This window comes from Sciurus carolinensis, chromosome 10 (assembly GCF_902686445.1).
Source record: "Sciurus carolinensis chromosome 10, mSciCar1.2, whole genome shotgun sequence".
Lineage (NCBI taxonomy): Eukaryota > Metazoa > Chordata > Mammalia > Rodentia > Sciuridae > Sciurus > Sciurus carolinensis.
The window spans coordinates 97,552,662-97,567,571 of NC_062222.1; the positions used below are offsets into that span (position 1 = coordinate 97,552,662).

The window sequence follows — 14,910 nt, forward strand, 5'->3', positions numbered from 1 at the left end:
TTTATTCGGATTGCCCTGAATAGAACTTCCAGTGCTTTGTTAAATAGCAGTGGTGAGAGCAGACATCTCTGCCTTGTTTTCAGTCTTAGAGGGAAAGCATTTAACGTTTTATCATTGTTTGATATTAGCTATATAGTTTTTTCCATACATCTTCTTTATCTAGTTGAGGAAGTTCCCCTCTCTTCCACGGTTTTTGATAGTTTTGATAATGAGTGGGTGTTGACTTTTGTCAAATACTTTTTCTGTATCAGTTGATAGATGTTAAGCTGTTAATGTGTATTGACTACTAATTGATTTTTGTATGTTTTAAACTCATAGTTGATTTTTGAATATTGAATCCACCTTGTATTCCTAGAATAAACCTCATATGGTTATGGTTTAAAATTCTTTTTATATGTTGCTTTTTTTGTTGTTTATATTCATGAAGGATATTGTTCGGGTTTTGTTTTGGTTTTTGATTCTGCCTTTTTCTGCGTGTGAATTTTAGGCTAATTGATATATTCCCTTCTCTTGTATTTTCTAGAAGTATTTTGTAGCACCAGTATTATTTCTTAAATGTTTGATAACCAATTGGGGTGAGAGATTTCCTTTTGGGGGTTTTAAAATTACAAAATCAATTTCTTTATTCTATTTTGTTCCATTGTCCCAGGTGTGCAACACCTATTAAAAACTTAAATTGAACAACAAATATACCACTTTTAGTAACTTGTTAAACCTGTGAAATACTGAATTATGTTTTTAGATTTCTGTTTTGAGAAAAGTAAATGATTAGAGTGTTTGAGAATATTTTTAAAATTCATTGTGAAATTGCATAAACTTTACTGCAAAAGTTACTTAAACTAAATGTTCAGTTTAACAAAATATTATGTACATAACCATAACCGATACGTAATATAAGAATTGCACTTATGAAAATATTTTCTAGAACTAGGTTTGTCATTTTTATTTTGAGGAATGCACTCTGTTTCAAATGATCAATGTTCAAACATAGCTGGCCTATACATAGTACACTGGGACAGTGAAAATACAGTAATGTGTAATATGCCATACTGCTGCCTGACAATCTGTAATAGGTTACTACTTATGGTTTTTTTATTGACAAATGTAACCTGTGTTTTCGTACTCTGAAGAATTTATTAGAGTTGGGTGTGTTGATTCAAGACTATAATTCCAACTCTGAAGACTGAGCCAGGAGGATCTCCAATTCAAAATTAGCTTGGAAACTTAGTGAGACCCTGCCTCAAAATAAAGAGGATTGGGGATATACTTCAGTGATAGAGCACCCCTGGTTCAATCCTTAGGACAAAAGAGAGAGAGAGAGAGAGAGAGAGAGAGAGAGAGAGAGAAACAAAAAGAATATTTTAGAGAAAGCACTTATTTTTGACTGCTTTAGGAAAATGAGGAACTCATTGGAGCATTACAGCTGATGGAGATTTTTGAAGAAATATTGATACCTGCAATAGTCAATGTACACTGTTCAGAAAGTAAGAATAAATTTGAAGTACTTAGTATAGATGTTAAAAACATTTTTAGGAATTCTTATGTTTTCAGGTTATCATAAGCTACCCTCCATAAGAAAGTACTGGTCAAATGATGAAGATTTGGGTATATGCATCAAAAATGCAATGTCGAGAAATCATTTCCAGGAGCTGAAAAGTACCATACATTTTTGCGACAATAATGAATGGCAAGAGAATGTTGAAGATAAAGGTTTTAAAATTCATCTTCTAATAAATAAGATCCAAAAGTCATGAATGAAATTTGGTATCTTTGAAGAATGTTTGACAGTGGATGAAATGATTATCAGATATCATGGACACAGTTTGCTGAAACAATTTATAAGAGGTAAGCCTATAAGATGTGGTTATAAATTCTGGGCACTGTGTAAAGTATCAGAATATTGCTTAACTTTGACTTATATTGTGGAAGAAGTGCTCGAGAAAGACCATTGATAATTTTTTGCTTGGGAGTAAGATAGTTCTACATATGCTTGAAGTAGAAAATCCACAATCACACTCTGTGTTTTTTCAACAATCTATTCACTGGTTATGACTTGTTAAACCTGTGAAATATTGAATTCTAGGCTACAGGCACCACGAAGGAAAGCAGACTAAACAATTAGCTGCTGAAACAAACAACATTAAAAAAACAGGTCTGAGGTCCTTAGGATTACAGATTTCATACAAATAACGAAATTCTTATGTTAAAATATATACTTGTTGGATTGAACTACAGTATAGTGGAACCGTTTGGCAGAGTTTAATGGTAGAAAAGAGAAATAGAATAAAGCCAGTGTACCTTAACCAGAGGTAGTGGGTACCTGTAACAGTTTCAGTGGTGGCAAAAATGAATACATTTGGTTGGTTTCTAATATTCCCCTTTTATGAAAGCTAAAAACTGGTTCACTTTGTTCACTTGCATAATTGGTGTGTGTATCATATAAGTTGATGGATTAGTCACACATTTGTGAACAAAGGCAAGATCTCATAAGTTTGTTGGATTTCAGAAGAGGTTGGGTTAGTATGCCTAAAATGATGCAGACAGGAACCATCAGGAGGAAGAAAACAATACTCCTGGACCTACTACTTCCACAGTGATATCAGACTTGACACAGCAGCCATAATTTCAAATGGGCTAACAAATTATGTCATGCAAAACCGCCAACATATTGTCAAAAATGTAACCCTATGTTTGAAGTAATTTGCTCCTTCCCACCAAAATTAATTGTTGAACAAATTATGAGAGTGACTTATTTGTATATTGCATAAAGTGTGAAAGAATATTATATTTGCCCAATGTTCTATTTATAGAATGGCTTCTATATGCAGTAAAAGATACCATATTGTTCCAGTGCTCTATTTATAGAACAATCTGTATTATCATTTTATTATTGTAACCTCTAGATTACGATTTTCAGTTATTTTAATGCACCTGTGTCAATTTCATTGAAATATTGGCAGAATTGAAATCTCAGGACTTTAATAGGTTAATGATTATGGGGCCATTCAAGTGATCTATTTTATATTGGTTAAATGGTAGTAATATGTGTTTATATATATGAAGGCCTTGGTCAGTTAAATCTAACATGTCAATTTTATGTATACAGTTGTTCATTGTTTTCCCTTTTCCTTCTTTGTGTATCTACAGGGTCTATATTGATAGTCCCTATTTAATTGCTCCTATTGATCGTTCCTACTTAATTGCTCATATTGATAGTTTATATCTTCTCCTTTATTGTCTTGATAGTTTTATTAGAAATGTGTTAATTTTCTTGACCCCCACCAAACCCAAAAACAAAAACCTAGATAATTTTTCATTGATTTTTCTCTGTTGCTTTTCCATTTCATATTTAATGTTTTCTCTTCTTTGTTATTGTCTCTTTCTTGTTTTGGGTTTAGTTACTGTTTTTTAGTTTCTTTGTGTTGGGAGCTTAGATTTTTTTGATAATTTTCCTATAATTCTAATATAAACTTAGTGATATAAATTTCTTTCAGTGTTGCTTGTCCCACACATTTTGATATGATGTTTTTTTATTTTTATTTTCCCTTGAGACTTCCTCCTTGATCTATGGATTGTTTAGAAATGTGCTGTTAGATTTTCCTGTTATCTTTGTTAAGTGATTCCTATTGTAATTCCATTGTGTTGAATTTTTGTGGAGAACATAACTCTATGTTTTCAGTTTTTAAAAATTGTTTGAGGTTTTGTCTTACAGTCCAGGATATGATTTATGATGGTATATGTTCCATACAATATACTTGCATATATGATGTAAGTTGAAAGGAAAGTATATTCTGCTATTTTATGATTATTTTAAGTGTTTTATAAGTGCTGGTTAGATTTTTTTGCTGGTAGAATTGTTAAATTCTTCTATATCCTTGTTGATTTTATGTCTGCTCTTTTCCATTCTTAATATTTTCAGTGGAACTTCCTCCTCCTTTAACAAGTGTGTATATATATATTTTTAATTCATGATCCATTCCCCTTCAGGTTATTTTCTTCTGTTGCATCAGATTTTGTCCTATGTGGTGGCTGGCTCTTCCTTCATTCAGAAAACTTAGACATATTGCAAAAATGTAATTGTCAAGTGGAAGAGTCTTCATTGTATTTTTAAAAAAATTTAAAATTTATTTTAAAAATTTGTTCTTTTTGTGACAGCAGAATGTATTTTAGCAAATTATATATACATCGAGTATAATTTATTCTTTTTAGGATCCTGTTCTTGTGGTTGTTCTTGATGCAGAGTTACCCTGGTCATGTATTCAAATACAAGACTGGGAAAGTTATGTCTGATTCATTCAACTGTCCTTCCTATTCCCCTCCCCTCCTTTTCCTTCACCTAATCCAGTGGATTTCTGTTCTTCCCCTCTCCACCATCTCTTGTTTTGGGTTAGCATTCTTATATCATAGAGAACATTTGGCCTTTGGTGTTTTGGGATTGGCTTATTTCACTTAGCATGATAGTCTCCAGATCCATCTATTAACTGGAAAATGCCATTATTTCATTCTTTATGGCTGAGTGATCTTCATTGTACTTTTAACGACTAAAACTTAAGGACAGCAAGAATGGGATGTATGTTCCTCACCATAGCCTGTGTAGAACTGTCATAGTGAATGAATGAATGAAAGAGTAAGGAACAGAATTTCCACAGCTTCATGTTTAGTAGAACTGATAGTTAATAAAGTAATAACTGGTATCTGGTTTCCAGTCAGACATGTTAAAGAATTTAGAAATTACTCCTTCATCCTAACATGTAAAAAGCTGAACCAACTAAGATATCAACTAATCTTAGAACTCTAAGAAAATTGAAGTCACATGGCAAACTGCTGTTCCCAAAATTGGAGAGACAAAAAGGCACATACAGGAAATCACAGCTTATCAAAACAGGAACTCTTGAACAAAACCTCTATGGGAATCAGTGCCATGCTAGGAAAACCTAGGCAGTCTTTGATAATTGCTAGAGGCCCCTCACAGGTCTGGCAAGGAGAAAGGAAAAATAACATTTTGAAATATTTCAGAGTAGTATGTTCTTAAAATCTGCCCTCAGGAGAAACTATTTAAGCAAACCTTAAACTGTGTGTATTTAATGGTACTGGGGATAAAACCCATGGCCTTACACATCCCAGGTAAGCATGCTACACCATTGAGCTGCATCCCCAGCCCATTTTAAAAATTTTATTTTGAAACCAGGTCTTGTTAAGTTGGCTTTGATAAAAACCCCAGCAGGCCAGGCCTGGTGGCATTCACCTATAATTCCAACTACCCAGGAGGCTAAAGTAGGATTGCATGTTCGAGGCCAACCTGGGTAATTGAGCAAGGCCTTAAGCAACTTAGTGAGACTGTCTCAAAATAAAAAATAAGGACTGGGCATGTGGCTCAGTGGTTAAACACCCATGGGTTCAATCTCTAGTACCAAAAAGAAAAAGAAAGAAAATTCTGAGAGAAGACAGAGGGCAAAAACACCTTACCTATAAAGAGTAAAGATAAGAATTACACTTGTCATTTTCTCAGGTACCATTCAGACAAGAATAGACTGAAATGTTTCAAGTGTTGAGGGAAAATTCTATTAACCTGTAACTTTGTACCCTGTAAAATTATTCCTTAAGTATGAAGGAAAAGCAGAGATTTTCTTGGACAAATAGAGGTTGAATGAATTTGTTGTCAGTAGGCCTACATTGTAAGAAATGTTAAAGGAAGTTTTTCTCTTTTTTTTTTTGGTACTGGGAATTGAAACAGTGGTGCTGTACCACTGAGCTACATTCCTAGCCCTTTATATTTTTATTTTGAGATACAGTCTCTCTAAGTAGTCTAGACTGACATTGAACTTGTGATCCTCCTTGTGATCCTCTTCCTCAGTCACCTAGATAGCTGGAATTATTTGTCATGCACCACCATGCTAAGTTTAAAAGGAAGTTGTTTAGAAAGAATGAAAATTGTATAGGTCAGAAACTCAGATCTATAAGTCTGTCAGAAGGAATAAGGGAAGACGAAATAGAAACCTTTTATTCTTAATTTATCTAACAGAAAATGATTTGTTCAGTATTACCCACAAGATATTCAATTGCCTGTGTTTATGTACACATAATGTACATATACTTAAGCATAAGTGAAATGAATGACAGAAATGATACAAGGAATAGGAGAGAAGAATTAGAATTTCTTGCACTTTGTAAGGTATTTGCTCTAACTATGGAATACTACAAGAGGTATGGTTAGGGATTTTTATAATAGAAAATAATAAAGATCTAAAAATTGAAGTTTCTACCTTAGGAGATTAGAAAAAGAAGAGCACATTAAATTGAAGCAGAAGAAAGAAAAATAAAATTTAGATCAGAAACCAATACGGGAAAACAGGACATCAACAGAGAAAACCAACAAAACCAAAATCATGTTCTTTGGAAATATTAGTAAAGTTTATAGACCTCTAGGTAGGCTAACTAAAAGAAAAAGACAGAAATAGAAATAGACCTGAAAGAAGGGACATCACTGTAGGTCTCAAAGATATTAAAAGGATTATAAAGGACTAATATGTAAACTGTGTCCACACATTTGATAACCTAGGTGAAATGAACCAATTCCTTGAAGAACTCAATCTGAGTGCACCTATATCTATTTAAAGATCGAATCAATTAAATAGAGAGTATTAGGCTCAGATGGATCACCATGAATTTTACCAAACATTTGAGGAAGAAATCACATTTCCTGTAGTCTCTTGTTTTGCAAGATAGAAGCAGAGGGAGTATTTTCTAAATCTTGGTGAGACCAGCAGTACCTTAAGACTTAAACCAAAGGTGATGTAGGTGAAACACCTACTGACCAACATCTCTCATGAACATAGATGAGAAATAACAGTGAATCACACTCAACAGTGTATAAAAATAATGATACGCTAAAATGAAGTAGGATTTATCCCAGGCATGCACACCTAATTCAGCATATAAAAATTGATTTAATCCATCATATCAATAGGGTAAGGAGGAAAAATTATATATGATCATGTCAGTATATGCAGAAAAAACATTTGACAGATTCCAACACACATTCATGATTAAAAAAAACCTTGAGAAACTAGGAATAGAAGGGAATTTCTTCAACTTTAGATAAAGAACATGCAGGGATTGGGGAGGCAGCTCAGTGGCAGAGTACTTGCCTAGCATGCTCAAGGCTCTGGGTTTGATATTTGGTGTATGTTCTCTCTCTCTCTCTCTCTCTCTCTCTCTCTCTCTCTCTCACTCTCTCACATGTACACACACACACACAAGGGAAGAAAAAGAAGGAAAAAAACCTTATCTCTACAAAGGACAAAAGTTTTCTAAAATTGGATTGTCTTAATGGTTGCAGAACTCTGTAAAGATACTGAAAAACACTGAACTGTAGGTTTTCAATATGTGAGTTATACAGTATGTGAACTGTATCTTAGAGTTGTTAGGATGGGGGTGGGGAAGAAACCTAGTAACTGGGTTATCTGTCAGTGTTGGAATGTGGATGGAAGATTAAATGTATGTATTGCTTGAATGTGGAAAAAAATGCAACTGTATAGCTTACTGTAAGCAAACTTAATGGTAAGGATCTAGAGGTGAAGATTCCCACTAAGATCAGGAGCAAGTTAATGATGTCCCCTTTTACCATCCTTTTCAACATCATACTGGAAGTCCTAACTGATGCAATGATGCAAGAAAATGAAATAAAAGGTACAATCACTGAGAATGAAAAATAAAATTTTCCTTCTTTGCAGAAGACATAATTATCTGTATAGAAATTTAAGTGGACAAAAAAATCACTCTTGGAACCAATAAGCAATTATAACAAGGTAGCAGAATATTCAGGTTAATATACAAGAGTATATGTTCTTATACACAAGCAAGGGACAAGGGGATTTGAAAGTTAAAGAAACCAATACCCATTTCTGTTAACATTTTCAAATATGTATACTTAGGTATAAATTGATATCATTATGTACAAGATTTATATGATAAAAATTTCAAAACTGATGAAAAAAGTGAAAGAAAACCTAGATAGATATTTCATGTTCATAGAAGAGACTCAGTGTTTTGAAAATGTCATTTCTCCCAATAGATTTACACATTCAATGAAATTCCAATCAAAATCCCAGTGATTTATTTTGTACATATTAACAGACTGATTCTAAAATTTATATGGAGAGGCAAAGGGTCCAGAATTGCCAACTCATAATTGAAGGAAATGAACAAAGATGTTTTATACAAAGAGGTTTTACACTGCCTGCCTTCAGGGCTTACTGTAAAATCATAGTAAACAAGATTATAGTATTGGTGAAAAAAATAAAAAAATAGATCAGTGGAATAGAGACCATAGAAACAGTCCTGCATAAATGTAGTTAAGTGATGTTTGACAAAGGAGTGAAGGCATTATAAAGGAGAAAAGATAGAAAAACTGGGTATCCCTATGCCAAAGGGAAAAAATTGTAGAAACAGACAAAATGGGGCATGGTTGTAAATGTACAATACAGCTGCATGAAAATCCTAGAAGGTAACATAAAAGAAAATGTGCATGACCTTGAGTTTGGCAGTGATTTTTCAATTCACAGCACCAAAGGCAAGCTTTGATAGAAAAACAAGGGAATTTTATTCAGTGACAAATAGAAATGAGCTATCATGTCATAAAAAGACATGCAGTAACCTAAGTTAAAGAAGTCAATATGAAAATGCCACATATTTTATGAATCTGTTATATTCTGGAAGAGGCAAAATTTCAGGGACAATAAAAAGATGAGTGGTTCCAGGGGTTGAGAGTAGGAAGCACAGAGTTTTTTAGGCCAATGAATTTAATCTGTATTTTATAATGGTGAATGTCATTATCATTTTGTTCAAACACTTAAAATGTACATCAAGAGTGAACTCTGATATAAACTGGATTTGGGGTGATACAGACGTGTCAATGTAGTTCATCAGTTGTAACAAATGTACCACTCTGGTTGTGATGTATTATTTATCTGAAAGGCTGTACATGTGTGGCAGCTAGGGGCATATGGAAAATCTCTGTCTTGCACCCAATTTTGCTATGAACCTACAATAACTCCATTAAGTTAGAAAATGTTAAAAATCAAATAATTGTTGTAAATAATTGATACTTAAAATAGTACTTTATTGATACGAGTAATTTAAATGCATTTAGTATTTGACAGAGGTGTTATTTCTGATAATTTTAACATTAATTGTTAAAGAAAATTAATAGCCCCAATTAGACTTATTAAAATATATTGGATAAATAGGACAGTAAAAGTGCATACCTCATTGGGATGCTGTGAAGATTGAATTAATATATGTAACACTTAAAACAGGGCTTTATGTATAGTGAAATACTTGGTAATTATCAGTTAGTAATTGAGAATGCTGCATGATGAATCTCTGATGGTTGGTTGATCCTTTCCTCTATCTATAGAAAGGCTGACTATTGGCCCAATGAAGTCCTCCCTCAGGCCTGTGCACAAACCCTCTGAAATTCCTCTCTAGGAACTTTCAGCTTCCTTTCCAGTGCATCAGAATGGCTAATATATTGTCATCAAGTAGTGAGGATTTGAAATGGGCTCTGCCTTTTAGTCCTTTGTGATTCATGGAAAATTGCTTTGCCCTTTACTTTCTTTTCTTGCCTTTCACATCCCTTTTTTCTTCTCTAAGCGGCAGTGCTGGATTGTGTGTGTGTGTGTGTGCACGCGCGCGGGTGTGCCAGAGATTGAATCCAGGTGTGCTTAACCACTGAGCCACATCCTTTTTATTTTTTATTTTTTGTTTGAGATAGGGTCTTGCTGAGTTGTGAGGACCCCTCTAAATTGCTGAGGCTGGATTTGAACTTGTGATTCTCTTGCCTTAGCCTCCTGAGCTGCTGGGATGACAGGTGTATGCCACAACACCTGGATTGGACTTCTTTGGTTTTCATACAGATAGCATATTCTCTCCTGTGCCTGGCCCTTTGAATATGCTGTTCTCTTTGGACAAAACATTTCTCCCCCACCCCTGTGCTTTTTGAGTAGATCATATTCATACTAGAATTAAATACCTCTCCTTTAGGAGATCATTCCTAACTTTTTCCTAGAAGACTGATTTGTATTTTTATTATGGTCTCTGGTTGTATTATTTGGTCCATCAAGCTTTTCATCCCATTTCCAGTTGCCTTACAGACTGAGTTCCCCTAGTGGTTGATGGGATCTGATGTGTTCATTGATACGTACCCAATTCTTGGCACACAGGAGATTCCCCATAAATGTTCTTTACCTGGATGAAAAAAAATACTGAAGAAAATGTAACTTACAAGTTGGTTAACATGATTTCAGCAACCACCCTTGTTTATGGAGTTGTTATTTTATTTTTTTCTGTAAAGCTGCTGAAACTCAGAAGCTGATTCTGTCACATTGTAAGATGACTTTGGAAAATTCTGCAGTTCTTCTAGATCAATCTTTAGAAGTTGGTGAGTTTCACTAGATAACATTCAATCTTCATTTTGAGCTCAGAGGTATGCGATCTTTTTCTTCCCACTTCCCTTCTTAATCATGGTAGAGTGTGATTTGCAGTATCCTGGTAATTTCATAAACCAAGGAATTATAAAACTTACTTTGGTAGCTTTTATTTATTTTTAGAATCTTAATTATTTTGAGGAGAGAAAAAGTTATTCATTGGCAAATTAATTAAAATCCAGATGGAAAGTATCTTCATTTTAGTAATTTCTGAAATTTCTTAGTTATTACTCAAAAATGAAAAATTATAGTTTGTCAGAAAACTGAGATAAAAGAAGGTGATTTGCAAATGGCTGAAAAGCTAACTAAAAATTGTTTAAGTGATGTAGAGATTAAGTATCAGGTAACTGAGGTAAAGAAGGGCCAGTTATCTGCTGTAGCTCCAAGTGTACAAGTGAGTCTCCATCAGGGGTCCATACACTATCATATTCAACCTGCTACTTATTTTTGAATGATGCATGAGTTAAGAGTAATGTTTACATTTTTAAATGGTTGGAAAAAATCTCAGTACTAATTTGTGTCACATGAAAGTCAGGTGAGATTCTGATTTTAGTGTTTGTGAACAAAGTTGTGTTAGATTAAAGACACTCTTGTTTTCTCTGTATTGGGTATGATTGGCTTACTTCCAGTGATCTTTATTGAAGACCAGCCTTTTCCTAATGAAATACAATAACATGTTTGTTATAATTCACATGGGTTTTTATTCCTGGATTTATTTTTGAACTTCTGTTCCATTGGTGTCTTTGTTGTTGTACAAGTGCCATGCTCTTTTCATTATTGTAGCTTCTAATAAATCTCAATATCTGGTAGTTTAAATCATCTAGTTTTGTTCTTGAAACTCACCTTAGTTCTCCTAGGACCTTGAATTTCAATAAAAATTTTGCATTAGCCTCAGTATCTCTCCACCTGTTATCCCTGTAGCACCCTCTCAAAAAAAAAAAAAAAATAGCTTGCTGGAATTTTGACTATTGTAGTGAATCAATTTGGATATATTGAACATCTTTTGATATTGATGCTTCCATTACACTAAGCAGATTGTATATTTCTGTTTATTTAGGACTTTCAGTAATTCAGAATACTTTTTATTGTTTATGTATCTATGTATTAAACATCTTTTGTTACCTTTTTAAGGTATGATAATGATACTGTGGTTATGTTTTTTAAAATATTTGTAATTTATAGATACATGCTATACCAATTACAAATGAAAGGGTAGTGTTTTCATAATTTGCTTCTAATAATCCAAAGGAGTGGCAAGGAAAGGAAAGGGACAGAATAGAGGAAACAAGGTTAGCCATGAGTTTATGACAGTTGAAACTGAATGATGGATGTGTGGGATTAATCATATTATTCTTTTTACTCTGTGTATTTTGAGATTTCCCATAAAAATCATGCCCCACCTTCCAGGGGCATCTTCTCAATTGCTTTGGCCAGGTGGGGCATGATTTGGAAATTTCAAAGAGAAGTGAACTCTAATTGTGTGTCTGAACCCTCAAAGGTCCCACCTCATCCAAGCTATACATGCACAGAACAGATCCAGAGAAACATAACCACTGAACTGTGATATGAGCCCCTGCTCATATTGCATACTTGTCCCTGAGTGATGCAGGCAGAGGATGAATCTAAATGGTAAGGCACAGGCTTTGAAACTTACTAACTTTGGTTCCACTACTGACAGAAGGCAAGACAGAACTTGTGGTGTAAACTTAAAAAAATTCTCCAGAGGATGTTATTAGAACCTAGAATCTTATAGCCTAATATTGAGAATGTCTAGGATATAATCCAAAATTGCTTGACATACAAGCAGGAAAATCTGACCATTTTTTAAGGGAAAAAAAAAAATAGAAAATAAACAGAGGAAAAACACAGTAACTGAAGACAATTCAGTAGAAGTATCATCAAGACTTGTGTCTTCTGTATAAAGAAAGAGCATGTTTCTGGGTCCACACTGCACTCTGTGAAACGTGGTCCCTAGCATTCCATCTGGTGAATTAACATCCTCCATCTATACAGCCTCATATTCCTTATGTGCTGCAGAGGTCTGTCTGTGCAGTTGGAGCCCCATCTACCTTGCCACTTCACAGATTCAGAAAGCATCTTGACCTGCCCTTATCCCAGACCTTTCAGGGTAGAGACCAGGTGAACAACCAGTGGATTAAAATAATCATCCTTGGGACTAAATAATACCCATTTATGTGTTTTTCTTTGAAAGCTTTGGAAGTAAATAGGGATAAAGATAAGTAGAAATGGATAACATGTAAATCAGATTGGAAAATCTTTCAGTTTAAAGAGCAAGTTTATCTTTAATGCAGCTTAGATATAAGGATCATTTTAGTGAAGAAGAAATGCTTTATGGTGGTTGTTTTTTGAATGTGTGGTTCAGGATGCTTTCTTAAACTCCTTTTCAGAAGGTTGTAAACTTGCCTGGCCCACTCAGCTGCACAAAAATGCCTTGGCAGTTTACATATGTTTTAATAGGTCAAAAGAACTGACTTTTTGTGAGGTGCTTACACTGCAAAAAGTTTGAGGAATACTCTTGACCTTAATAACAGATATATTTTTGGCAGCATTTTAAGTGACTCTAGTGATCTCATTGGTAGAGTATATATGTCAGCATGTTGTTATTAAATTGTGCTTATTAGTTGCGTGTTATTAAATATCTCATGAGCAAGCTCTAAGCCCAGTATTTTTATAATAATATTTGCTCAAATTTTCTGATAGGTTCCTGGAAGAAGATTTATGGCACTAATGAAATTCTGTGCTTCTTTCAGGTTGATAGTTTTCTTTTTCCTTTTTCTGGAGACCCATTTTGGAAATTTACACACATTTGGCTTTTTAAAACAATAGACTATTCCACAAATTCTGGAGTTTATTTCATCTTGTTTGGAAGTATTTTTGAGATGTAGAAATCATGTCATTTTTTTAACATGGTATAGCAGTTAAATATTTTTCCAAAAGGAAAAATACGTTCTTATTTTCATTTGGATATTAACAAATTTTGCCATTTGGAAGAACATTCATAGAACTTGTTACTGCCATATAATAACAATAAAGTTAGACTTTATTGCAGTTGAACTCAGCAGCCCAAATCATCATCCACATTTTTTTATAATTTCCTTGAAGAAACATGAAAGGAATAGTTGAGAAGTTAAGGAGCCTTTTAACTATTAATAGATCAAGTTATTCTTTTAATGCTTCTTTTCTGCAAAGTATTTGATTTTGTTTTTAACCAAAGAAAGCCTGCTTTTTTTTTTTGTTGTTGTTGTTTTTATATATGACAGGATTTATTTTGACATTTTATGCATACATGGAGTGCAACCCATTACAATTTTGATCCCATTTTCTTGTGGTTTTACATGATGTGGAGTTACAATGGTTGTGTATTCATATATGAGCATAGGAAAATTATGTCTGATTAATTCTACTCTCTTTCAAAGAAAGACTTTTTTTTTTTTTTTTTTTTTGCGGTACTGGGGATCGAACTCAGGGCCTTGTGCTTCTGAGGCAAGCACTCTACCAGCTGAGCTATCTCCCCAGCCCAAAGAAAGACTTCTTGATTCTTGGTACATAGTAGGCAGAATAAGGACCCTTCAAAGATGTCTCTAATTCCCAGAATCTGTGACTGTGATAGGTTACATTGCATGAAATAAGTAAGATTGCTAATCAACTAACCTTAAACTGAGTGAGATTGTCCTGAATCATGTGTGTTGTCTCAGTGTAGTCACAAGGGTCTTAAGTCATAAGGCAAGAGTGAGGCAGAAGGATACGTGGGCAGTCTCTTGAAGCTGGAAAAGGCGAGTAAACTGTTCCTGTGTTAGAGCTTCCAGAAAAGAATGCAACCCTGCTCATACCCTAATTTTAGCCCAGTGACTCTAGTTCATAGAACTGTGAAATAATGGGTACAATTTTTTTTAAGTTTGTGGAAATCTGTCACAGCAGCCATAGGAGACAAATAGATCGTAGCTCTGTTTAGTTTTTTACAAACAGCATGAAGTTTATATAGTAATTAATTGAATCCTGGTTTACATGACTGATTTTCTGTGAAAATCAGTTCTAGTTTATTATATGAAAAAGACATTTGTGCTGATAGTATCTTGGGAAAAATGGGCAGATCTTTAATTACCCAAGGATCTTTGCTTTCTACTTCCAAGAAATGGTAAGAAGTCTAGTGTAACTAGAGAATAGGAAATATGTGTGATGAGAGTAGAATGGGGGAGAAATAGATTAAAGTTAGAAAGGAATTTTGGTATCCTGTGATGTGACAAAACAGTCTTCAGAAACCTTGGTTTCAATTCAACAAGTTTCTCATTTTTTATTGTTTGCCCATGTTGTAAATACTATAAATTGAATTCCTAAGTTTTTATTGTTAGCACTACTTGAGCTAAGAGTCATAAATAATCATTATATTTTGCCCATGGAATAG

At 34.0% G+C, this 14,910-nt stretch overlaps 1 protein-coding gene across 19 annotated transcripts in view; it reads left to right on the forward strand.

The window, feature by feature from the left end:
• Nucleotides 1–14,910, forward strand: part of Clock (clock circadian regulator) — a 105,444-nt gene that overhangs the window by 16,500 nt on the left and 74,034 nt on the right. For 7 of the 19 annotated variants that reach the window (XM_047565737.1, XM_047565720.1, XM_047565729.1 and 4 more), the window contains exons 3-4: nt 1,552–1,845; nt 10,355–10,441. The exons of 6 other annotated variants lie outside the window; for them this stretch is intronic. The gene's annotated coding sequence lies outside the window, so the exon portion shown is untranslated. Of the gene's footprint in view, nt 1–1,551; nt 1,846–10,354; nt 10,487–14,910 lie in introns of all 19 variants that reach the window. 6 more of the 19 variants (XM_047565725.1, XM_047565735.1, XM_047565728.1 and 3 more) reach the window with 3 other exon arrangements.